Below are 11,792 nucleotides of genomic sequence, written 5' to 3'. Positions count from 1 at the left end.
AAAGATACATGCAAGCGTATAAAGATCCAGTATCCTCAAAATATGTGGCATCTTAATGTAAAAGAAAAAAAGCTAGCTTGACTCTTAACTTGTAGTTGCTTTTGTAGCTGAAGGAATGACTTAGGATGCAGACTTGACAGTTATCTTCAGGCCTTAGGACTTGTTTACAGTAGGAGGAGCTTGGTAGCAGTGCTGCTTTTAGGCTATATGATCATAGATTAATAGAATCATAGAATCGTAGAATCATAGAATGGCCTAAATTGCAAGGGACCTTGGAGATCTTCTAATCCAAACTCCCTGTCATGGGCAGGGAGTTCACTCAACTACACCAGGTTACTCAAGGCCCAGTCCAACCTGGCCTTGAACACCTCAAGGGAGGGGACAGCCACAACCTCTCTGGACAATTTATTCCAAAGTCTTGCCACCCTCGTACTGAAGGATTTCTTTCTAAGATCTAGTCTAAATCTATCCTCCTTCAACTTAAACTCATTTCCCCTTGTCCTATCAGTGGACACTCTTGTAAAAAGTCCCTCCCCAGCCTTCCTGTAGGTTCCCTTCAGGTACTGGAAAGGCAGCTATTAGGTCCCCTTGGAGTCTTTTCAAGACTGAACAATCCCAGGTCCCACAGCCTGTCCTCGTATCAGAGGTGCTCCAGCCCCTGGATCATCCTCGTGGCCCTCCTCTGAACACGCTCCAACAGCTCTATGTCCCTCTTATGGTGGGGACACCAGAACTGGAAGCAGTATTCAAGGTGAGGTCTCACAAGAGCAGAGTAAAGGGGGAGAATCACCTCTCTTAGTCTGCTGACCACACTTCTCTTAATGCCTTCCCAGGATGCGGTTGGCCTTCTGGGCTGGGTGAGCACATTGCTGGCTCCTGTTGAGCTATCAATGCCTCCAAGTCCTTCTCTTCAGGGCTACTCTCACCCCGCTCTGAACCCGGTTTGTATTTGTGCCTAGGATTGACCTGGCTCATGTGAAGGTCCTTGCCTTTTGACTTTTTGAATTTCATGCAGTTTGCACTGGCCCATTTTTCAAGCATATTAAGGTCCCTCTGGATGGCATCTCTTCCCTCAAGTGAGTCCATGGCACCACACAGCTTGGTGTCGTCGGCAAACTTGCTGAGAGTGTACTCATTGCCATTGTCCATGTCGCTGACAAAGATGTTGAACAGCACTGGACCCAGAACAGGCCCCTGAGGAATTCCACTTGTCACTGGTCTCCACAGGGACATTGAGCCGTTGACCGCAACTCTTTGAGTGCAATCTTCCAGCCAGTTCTTTATCCACCAAGTGGTCCATCTGTCAAATCCATGTCTCTCCATTTTAGAGATATGATGGTTGTTGGATGCTCATGAAAGTCTTCTGGAATGGTTTCTAAAGTTCTGATGGCTGCAGCAAGTTTTACTGAAGAGAACTACCTTTTCTTTGACCTGCAGTGGTCAGCCCGGTGACTCCTAGTGTTTAAAATGTGTATTGGTGTTTTTGTTTAGGTATGAGAGATAACTAATTAATTGCATTTGTTCATCTTACCCGAATAGTTGCCATAAGACCACTTATACTTTTTGGTAAAGAACTGTTTTATCCCATGTAACACTACAGAGTGGCAATTGCTTTTCTGCTGTAGAGTGGCCAAGAAAAGCTGAAATGGACTTTCTACAGTTACAGTGCTACGAGAACAACAGCTGTCTGCTAGGACAGCCATGGCTTCTTGGGCAGCGACTTCCCTCACTGCAAGGCAGTACCTAGGAGATGCTGCGACAGTGGTGTTGACAGGCAGAAAAGGAGCAGCTGCCTCAATGAGGGAACTTTTCCAAGTTCCAGAGCTGTGAGAGAAGATGAAAAGCTGTGGTTCAATGGAAAATATGAGATGCTGTTTCGAGCATGTGACTTCTTCCCCAAAGAGAGCCATCACAAATGTTTGAAATATCTGTACTCAGCTCTAACAACTCATTCTCAGTTAAGGGTAAGATGCCAGCTGATGTGATTAAGTTAGTGTCCAAGGCAGAGGAGTCTTGAGTCTCCCCTCTTGAAGCTGAGACTTAAAGTTGAGATATTGAGACCTTGCTAATCCTGTCACTATGAAGTAACTGATTTCTGACAAGCCTGCTACTCAAGTGTCACATGTTGAGCCCTTGCTGTATCAGGTTTGTGATAGACCACCTTTGGTTTTCCTTCATACCTACCTGAAAGCTTCCTCTTTAAAAAATGTAGTGCTTTGTGAAAGAAACATATCAATGTGCGTGATAAGCGAAGAAAAAATTTCTAGTCAGACATTAAAAAAACAAGCACCCAGCAACAGAAGCTGGTTGAAATAAACTTTCCAGAGTTTTTGAGGAGGTGATAGTGAGAAGAAACCATAAGAGAAAGCAAAAAGAAAAATGTTAAAAGGTCTGTTGGGGTTTTTTAAGTGTTTCAAGTTGTTTCAACTAAAGCATTGGTTTTTAAGATCACTATACTAGTAAGACAAGTCAGTCAAACCGCAAGTTTTTAGCCTCAGAAATCCGTTATTAAAACTCTATTAATACAAAGTCAAGCATTATGATCTTGGTGAACAACGGATTTATGTTTGCTTAAGCTATTGCAAGCTGCCCGCATATGCTTTGTCTGAGTTACTTGCATGGTCCTGTGTATTCTTGTTATTAGTCAAAAGTCCTATTAGGTGTTCAGAAAGAACAAAATTAATGCTGACAATTAATGCAGACAACTGTGAGTCTAACCTTTCCTAATTTTTAAGACTTGTCTTCCAAGCATAAGTACGTTACAGACATTTATAATAGTATTTTTTTCTTTTTTTTTTTCAGGTGAGAGTATTGAAAGTGTCAGTGAAAAATGTTTAGGGCTTTAGGCAGCACTATTTTGAAACTGAAGTTTTCACTATTACTTGTACAACACTTTTAAAACTCCTTTGTGCCCTAGCTTAGCCACTTCTGTTTTGACACAAGAACTGGCAAGAAATAAATGTGTGTTGGAGAGCAGAAAGTTCCTACTACTGGAAAAAAAAAGGAGAAGTTGGAACAGCCTTCCAGTCAGAAAAATCAGAGCAAAAGTTCACTTTTATATGGAGTTTGTTTACCCTGAAAAATATGATGTAGTTACCAGCAGTAGATAGGAATCAATTAAGCAATTCTGTATGCTGTGCTCTGAACAGCAGCACAGGACTTGCTGTTGTTATTTTTGCAGAGTGTTGTGTTGGCCAGTTATAGGAGTCCAATTCTTAGCTCATATGTTCACACCACATCTCAACAGACGCACCAGACTGCAGCACAATACTGACCTTTTGTCAGACAGGGATTAGTCCTCTGAGCTGATGAGACAAAGATGTTTAGATAAGGTACCTGATAACAGGTTTAATAAGTACATTCGTTTTGATCTCTGCCAGTTCGGTATCCTCTAGGAGATTTAAAGATCTATTAAAAAATAATTTTTGAGCGTTTTATTTGTAAAAAGGCATTACACTCAAGTCATTGATGGTAACGTTTGTTTCCTCTAGAAAGCATGTTTTCTCCAATGATTCTGAAGCAGGCCGCTGTGAGCTAGTCCTCTGTGTATATTGGCACAACTTAGAAAAATCTGTTACAGACAAAGGCAACTATGGTATCCAAAGAGCAGTAGACTAAAGAAGAATCAAACGAGAGCACAGCATCAGCACTGTTATGCTGCCTCATAGCTGGGCTGGAAGGAAAAGCTGGAAGTGATCCATTGCCACTCTCTACTGCTAAACGGTAGCTGAGGTGCTACTTGAATAGAGCTAATGTTAAATCCATGATAAAGTAGCATGTATTTATATAAGGAAATTGTGGGATATGAGGTAGTTGCTCAAGGTTCATTTGTGCCTTTTTAGAAGGTCCTTTTTTAACATTTGCAGCTTCTGTTGACCTTAGAAGACCAAGTCACTCTTAAGTAACACTAAAACTGACCTTAGCCTTGCAAACTTGAGTTTAACCTGGGCAAGTAGCACCTACACAAGAAAATAAAATTTTCCCATTGTTAAACTTCCGTGCTACTTTTTGTGAAGTTGTTGCAGGTGTTTGAAAGGAAGTGTAGCAGGTTCTTTACAGAACTCCTGGTAACACCAGAATACTTTCCGAACAGGCCTGGGCTGGACTGATATCTTAAAATCACGAGTGTACTTCATGTCCTGTGGGTGGGAAATGTGAGTTATAAGCGCCAGTAATTCATGTAGAAAGCTCTATCTTAAACTGCATCTAAAAAACAGGATGTTTTCCTACCTCTAGAGTCCAGCCTTAATTTTTTTTGGGGAAAAAAACCTTCCTCTTATAATCTCTTCATGGCTAGTTCCAAATTTCCCTGAATTGTTTATTGACCAGTAAAAAAGTACATTTGCAGTAAAAAGTCCTGGGATTAATTCTGTAGTGCTTTCAACTGGTTTATCGGTAAAGTAGAGAATATGCCTTAGGAGGAGCAGCTGAGGGAGTTGGGATTGTTTAGTCTCGAGAAGAGGAGGCTGAGAGGAGACCTCATTGCTCTCTACAGCTACCTGAAAGGAGGCTGTAGTGAGGTGAGCATTGGTCTCTTCTTCCAAATTACTACTGATAGGACACGAAGAAATTGCCACAGGTTGTACCAGGAAAGGTTTAGGTTGCATATTAGGAAAAATTTCTTTACTGTAAGAGTGGTGAGGCTTTGGAAGAGGCTGGCCAGGGATGTGGTGGAGTCGCCATCCCTGAACGTGTTCAGAAAACATGTAGATGTGGCACTTCAGGATATAGTTTAGTGGTCATGGTAGTACTTGGATTGCGGTTGATCTTAGAGGTCTTTTCCAACCTCAATGATTCTATGATTCTAAATAAATATACACAGCAGCAGTCTACAAATTGCCTAGTGCAATACCAGTTGTTCTTGTGGTTGTGTTTTTTTGTTTAAATGAACAAACCTTTCTATTGCTGATTATCAGTTTCTGTTAGGGTACAGTGTCCTTTGTGATGTGCATGTGGATGTGAGTTTTGTAGCCTCTTCTAGATTAAGCAGCTATTTTATAGTTTTTTATGTTCACGAAATATTCTATTTAATGACCACTATGGTCATTTGCAGTCCCACATTCTTGTCGTCTTGGATTTCTCAGTTAAAAATGTAAAACGTGTGTCATCACAGAGCCATATTCTGTAAGCTGTCCACTACAAGAAACGATTTATCACAGTTAACAATTCATCAGGAGAGATGAGCAAGAAAACAGACTGGCTGAGGACCTGGACAGGCTAGAGCTGGGCAGGGAGAAACCTAATGAAATTCAATAAGGGCAAATGTAAAGTACTGCATCTGGGGAAGAACAGCCCCATGTATCTGTAGAGGTTGGGAGCTGACTTGTTGGAGAGCAGCAGGGGAAAGGGACCTGGGGTCCTGGTGGACAGCAGGATGTCCATGAGCCAGCAATGTGCCCTCGTGGTCAAGTAGGCCAATGGCATCCTGGGGTGTATTAAAGAGAGTGTGGCCAGCAGGCCAAGGGAGGTTATCTGCCCTGCTACTCTGTGCTGGTGAGGCATCATCTAGAGTATTGTGCCCAGTTCTGGGCTTCCCAGTTCAAGAAGGACAAGGAAATGCTGGAAGGAGTCCAGCACAGGGCCAGTAAGATGATTAGGGAACTGGAGCATCTACCGTATGAGGACAGGCTGAGAGAGCTGGGTCTATTTAGCTTGGAGAAGAGGAGGCTGAGGGAGGATCTCGTCAGTGCTTGTAAATATCTAAAAGCTAGGTTTCAGGAAGATGGAGACAGACTCTTCTTTGTGGTGTCCAGTGACAAGTCAAGGGATTGTGGCCACAAACTGAAAAACGGGAAGTTCAAATTAAACATAAGGAAAAAATTCTTTACTCTGAGGATGATGGAACACTGGAACAGGATGCCCAGAGAGGTTGTGGAGTCTCCATCTTTGGAGACTTTCAAAACCACCCTGGACCTATTCCTGATTAGATGATCTTCAGAGGTCCCTTCCAACCCCTATTATTCTGTGATGCTGTGAGTATCTTCTCTTTTAGCAGGCAGCGCTCATAAGTTTCAAACCAGAAGAGCTCTGAGTGTCTTCATAGAGAGCTGATAGTGGGATTACCCATGCTGATGCGTGTTTGAGACAGACTCCAGCGTTTGTTAGTCAGATCTAATCTGTGCAAACAAGGCAATGCCTGCTACCTTGCGCTCTCACGGGACAGAGTTGGTGTTCCCTGAAGACATTTTGCTGCTGTGCAGTTGGGGATGAGGAGGTGTTTCCATCTGACCTCCTGGTGTGAGAGCACCAGCACCTGGGGACAATTCACAGTGGAATTCCAGCATTTCAACAAATATGTGACTTATTTTTCTTTACAGCCTGTAAATACTTCATCAACAATATTCTCACTGTAGTTATTCTTCTGCTTACTGATATGAGAAAAAGTCTAAAAGACAATCTTGAACAATACTACTGACAATACAGTTGATTGATTGCGAAGAATTAACATATGCAATCGGAAAGAGGAATTGTTGGGATGATGGCTCTTTTTTTTCAGTCTAACCTCTATGTTACATATTTTTCAACCTTTCAAAATTTGCTTTTAGCAACAGTAGGTTTAATCCCTTAATTTCCAGTTCTGCTGTCAGAAAACTGCAAGTATGATATTTAAATATAAAAAAATTGGTTTAAACTTTATTAGAATACCATGTTTGTGAAACTGTTTTCTATATTAGACTAGTGTAGAGTCTCCTTGTGCCTTGTAAATGGAATTCAGTTTTATAAATATCCTTTTGATTTACATTTTGATGGAGCTTGTTAGCTTTATATAATGAGTTTGTCTGAAAAATAATGTGGGCTAAGAAACAGTTTAATGTTTAAAAGTCCCTCTTGTAAGTATGGGAGTATATATTGTAAACAGGGAAACATGGAATTCTTTTTTATGTAGCCAAGAATAAGAAGCTGGAGCAATATTACTGTACTAGAAGATGTCTCAGGTAATGAAAATGAATGTTCTGTGGTATTCCAGTAAAAATTATCATAGATGCTGTATTATCAGAAATAATAAGAAGAGTGTTTGTTCTCTGTACAACTTGACTAGTTTGCAAGTTGATTTTTTTTTTCTTTTAATATACACATCAGAGATTTAATTTTCGTGTGTCCATCCATGCTTGGCTTTGGAATTTTTGCTTGGTCAAGCTCTCTGCTTGTTTCTGTTCTTCCCTCTCGCCCCACCTTGGGATCACTGTGAAGAACTGTTGTATGAGACCAAAGGAAAGGATAGCTATTTGTAAGTTTCCATCATTTCTCTTCCACTGCACTTGTTATAGTTTGTCATATCACAGCTGAATCAATATTGATGCATTTTATAGATAGAAAATATGAGTTATTGGCTTTTAGTATGCATGTTGATTGCATCTTGTTTTGATGTACTATATAAAAACTAGCCTGGACTTGAGTTCTGTGGTGCTCTGACTAGCTGGGTGTGAGGGGGTCATCTTAGGATATTTGCACTTCCTTTTGGAGGCTTTAATCTCTTCCTGAAGCCTTGAGTGATTTAGCTGAGAGCAAGCCAATGATTATTCTCCGCATAAGGCGATGAAAGACTGGAGTTTATAGCCTTTGTGAAGTAAAGACATTTTCTGCTTTTCAGAATGCCTTTATTGCCGCAGAAGCATTTCCACTTTCATAGTAGTCTTAAGACTGCTGACCTTTGAGAAAAATGACCCAACAATTCCTGAAAACAACTGAAAAATAAATGATACTAAGTCAAGAAGTTAAAAAAAAAGTAGTTTTCCTTCAGTCTGGTAGGGAGATAGTAATATGAGTTTGCAGCTGGGCATAATTTTTTGCATCATCTGAGATTATCACATGTCAAAGGAATTTCTGTCCTGGGGTATTTTACAGATGGGTGATTTTACAGTTTATGGGGCAGACTGGCAAAGTCTAGACTGATCAGAGAGATTGATTGATCGATTGATTAACTGCTTGATTTTTGGCTTTGTGCTGTGGTTCACGTGCTCTTAAAAGAAAATAGACTTTTTAGTGTGTAAATAACAGCATAGTGGCAACATATCCACCCCCAGAAGTCCATTATTTTATCTGCAGTATTTGGGAGTTTTCTTTGATTTTTTGACAAAATATTTTTATTTTCTTTTTCAAAGATAGCTTGTTAGACAAGGGAAAATACAAGCACAAAGCATCAAGTCAAAAGAAACAAAAAGACTATGTCATTTGCACTTCGTATTTGAACATTGACAGGTAGTAATTTCTTCCAATTCACAGTATTTGGCAGTGTGATGAGTATTCAGTGCTTTCTTTTTCCTTAATCCTATATCACTATACTGAAATTATTAAAGATGTTGGCCATGTTGTATTATGACAATAGTCAGCAGTCTCCATCAAACCTCATTTGGACGGAGAATAGGTTTGACACTTACTGTTGAACACAGTTGCCGCAAAATTTCTGATATATTTCTACAAGCTATCACATTTTTATCATGAGCTTCAACTCTGATATTGTAAGATACATCTCTGATTCAAAGATGCATTTAAGATAACAGATTATTAACTAAAACAGAGTGGCACTATGTGAGGATGTTCATACCATTGTTTTTAACAGGTTTGACAGGTTGACCTTCTTAACCGGTTGTGCTACCTATTGCATAATCCTGCTTTATTTTTGGATTGAATTGTAGCCATAACATTGAAGGAACTATTGCTTGAAGTGATTTATGTGATTAGATAAGCTAGAAAAGGTATGAGAGCTACTTGTTTAAGAATGAAAAAAAGATTGGATTTGCTTTCTCCCATGAAGCAAGTGTTACAGAATTTAATTTCTTACAAAATCTGAAAGGAATACTTAGAAATGTTTAGGAATTACTTCACATGATAACACTTTAGATCCTCAGCATCATACTTGTTTAAAAGAAACAAGATTCTTGTTGGATGCTCTAGGCCTTTCATTTGGCCTATGAGCAATGAAATTAATTGGGAATACATAAAATATGCTAGTTAGTGTAGGAAAAGCAGTACAATTAATGATATGAAGTCAGATGAAAAATCACTATGGAAGAAGTGACTTTGGGGCTGGTTAAGGACTTTAATGTGTGTTTCTATTCAAGAGCCACGCGGACATGTTCCTGTGTGACCTACTCTGAGTGATCCTGCTTTGCCAGAGGGGTTGGACTGGATGATCTTTGGAGATCCCTTCCAACTCCTGACATTCTGTGATTTTGTGTAATAGCTGTACCTGACTTATAATGCTGGTTTCAACGAGGCTAAACAGTGGGAAGCTTACAGAAGTGTAACATCAGTCTCCAAAACTGGGGTTAAGCATAACTGAGTTAAGCATGACAATATACTTGACTCTTCCTATCAGCCTAGAGGAATTTTATGCAGAGGAAAACCTATAGGCCTATGAGCTGGTTTGGAGTGTACTGTGAAGAACACATTTTTATTTATTTTAAAGAGTCATTTATTCACCTTTTGCATGAAATCAATCTCTTGCTGCTTCTTAAGCTTCTGGAGTTCATTTCAGAAAATAACATAGAAGTTCATTTCGATTATGCTTTCTGTGTGGAAGCTAAGTTAATTGTAGATGACTATAAATATCTTCTATCTCAAAAAAAGTTCACGAGATAAATGGTCTTGGGGGCTTATCAAGTTAGATGGTAGGAAACAGAAGTTATAGTGGGATGTTCATCAGGAAATAGTCTTTGTTAACAAAGGAGGATGGGCCTAGAGGGGAACACAAAGGTTCTAAGGTCTTGATTGGAGTTACGTGTTGATGGAAGAACTACATCTAAACAAATGGACTGGAGATCACTGGAAACAAGCTGAAGCATTTTCTAGGAATTATTTCACTTCCATCAAGCTACTAAGTTTGCTAGCCTCTTGTACTAGGTTTGTACAATTCTAGTAGCTGATCTCACAAAGTTTTCTGTATGTGACTGCATATTTCTGAGGCTTTTTCTCCCTTCTCTGAGAAATTGCCAAGTGCTAAGAATTGTGCCAATAAGGGGACTGTTTTCCAAACTTCAAACAAAATAATTTCATTCTGATGACTGTCAACCAAGTGGGGCATATATTCCTGGTCTCTACTATTGTATTTCCAAAAGCTTTGCCTATTGCATTCTGTTATTCACTTGGGACCACATTACAAAGCGTTGATTCAGTATATTTTCAGGCTTGACACTGCGTTGTAAAGCTATATTCCAGTACAAGTTATTCAATACAAAACCAGCAAAGGAAGCTTTATTTACTGGGTTGTATAAAGCATTTAATTGGTTTTGAAAAGCATGTGGCTACTGAATCTGGAACCACTTTCAAGTACATATTTCTTGGTCTTTTGGGGATATTTATAAACTTTTAATAAGAAGTCTTTTTTTTTTTAATGATTTGGTCTCATTCCAGAAAGTCAGCCTTTTGCTCTTCAAAGGTTAAAGATTAAAGAAAAAATGCTGGAGGCAAAATTATACAAAGGTTCTTTTGTAGCCCTGAAAAATAAAAGGCAATACTGAATCAGAAGTGGAAACTTTTTTTTTTAATATACAGCTTTATTTGAAATATGCTGATGTTTAGCCAACTAGAACTGAATGCAGCAGGAACTCCGAACGCAGCCTTCTTGGCCTTCCACAATAAGGCCAGAGCACACTGGCCCTTAAACTCACAGGCGGCAATTATATCATGCAGTTGTATTTTCTTCCACTTGGGTGTTTGTGAATAAATCTCTTCTTCATAAGATCAGACTGTATAATTCTGCTGTGACATTATCACAAGTGAAGCAAAAGATGAAACATGAAGATTCTCCCAATTGCTTTCATAGGTTTTAGCTATGGTTTTACAAATAACGTTTTTACAGATACGTCCTTGCAAGGAGATGCATGTTTAATCTTTCCTTGCTACCAGCCAGGTGCAGTCCAGCCCTAAACCCAAATCCATAGTGTTATGTTGATGCAGCTAAATGACCCAGCCTTCAGAAGCTTTTTTTTTTGTTAAGGCTCGGTGCTGAACTTACTGAATGACCATTTGTTCTTTGCTACTTGGCTTGATTCTAGTTAGCTGAAAGCAGCACAGGCTTGCATATGCCAACACACAGTGGTATAAATTTCTTCAAGTGAGTTTTCTAATTGCAGAGGATGATGCTATTTGCCGCCATTTTGAAAATCAGCTTTTGTGGTAGACTAAGCCAAAGCTCTCAGTCCTGCTCCCCTCGCTGAGTAACTGTCGCCAGCATCCCGGTTAGTTCCTTTTATGCTGTTTGCTTCATAGATTTTCCAAGATCACAACAGAGACAGGTAGTCTTTTGTAGCATTGGCATAGGAAATTTTTAAAGGCAATTAGTTGTTGTCTTATAAACTAGGACATCATTCCTAATGTCACTTATCTGTCAGTATATTTTGATCAGATCATAGAATCATAGAATCATAGAATCGTAGAATCATAGAATCATCATAGAATCATAGAACAATTCAGGTTGGAAAAGACCCTTGGGATCATCAAGTCCAACCACTGACCCTACACTACAAGGTCACCCCTAAACCATATCACCCAACACCCCATCTAAACGACACTTGAACACATCCAGGGATGGCGACTCAACCACCTCCCTAGGCAGTCTATCCCAGTGTCTGACCACTCTTTCTGCCCACAAGTGTAGCATTTCCCACCAGCCCTTTCCTATTGACAAGAACGAGGTCCAACATGGCACCTCTCCTCGTTGGTTCCTCTATCACTTTGAGAAGGAAGTTGTCATTGACGCATTCCAGGAATCTCCTGCTTATTCCCTGCTGTGTTGTTCTTCCAGTTGATGTCTGGGTGATTAAAATCCCCCATGAGGACCATGGCTTGTG

Source organism: Apaloderma vittatum, unplaced genomic scaffold (genome assembly GCF_000703405.1).
Source record: "Apaloderma vittatum isolate BGI_N311 unplaced genomic scaffold, ASM70340v1 scaffold3195, whole genome shotgun sequence".
Lineage (NCBI taxonomy): Eukaryota > Metazoa > Chordata > Aves > Trogoniformes > Trogonidae > Apaloderma > Apaloderma vittatum.
The sequence above is the reverse complement of the archived record's forward strand: the minus strand, read 5'-3'. Positions refer to the sequence as shown.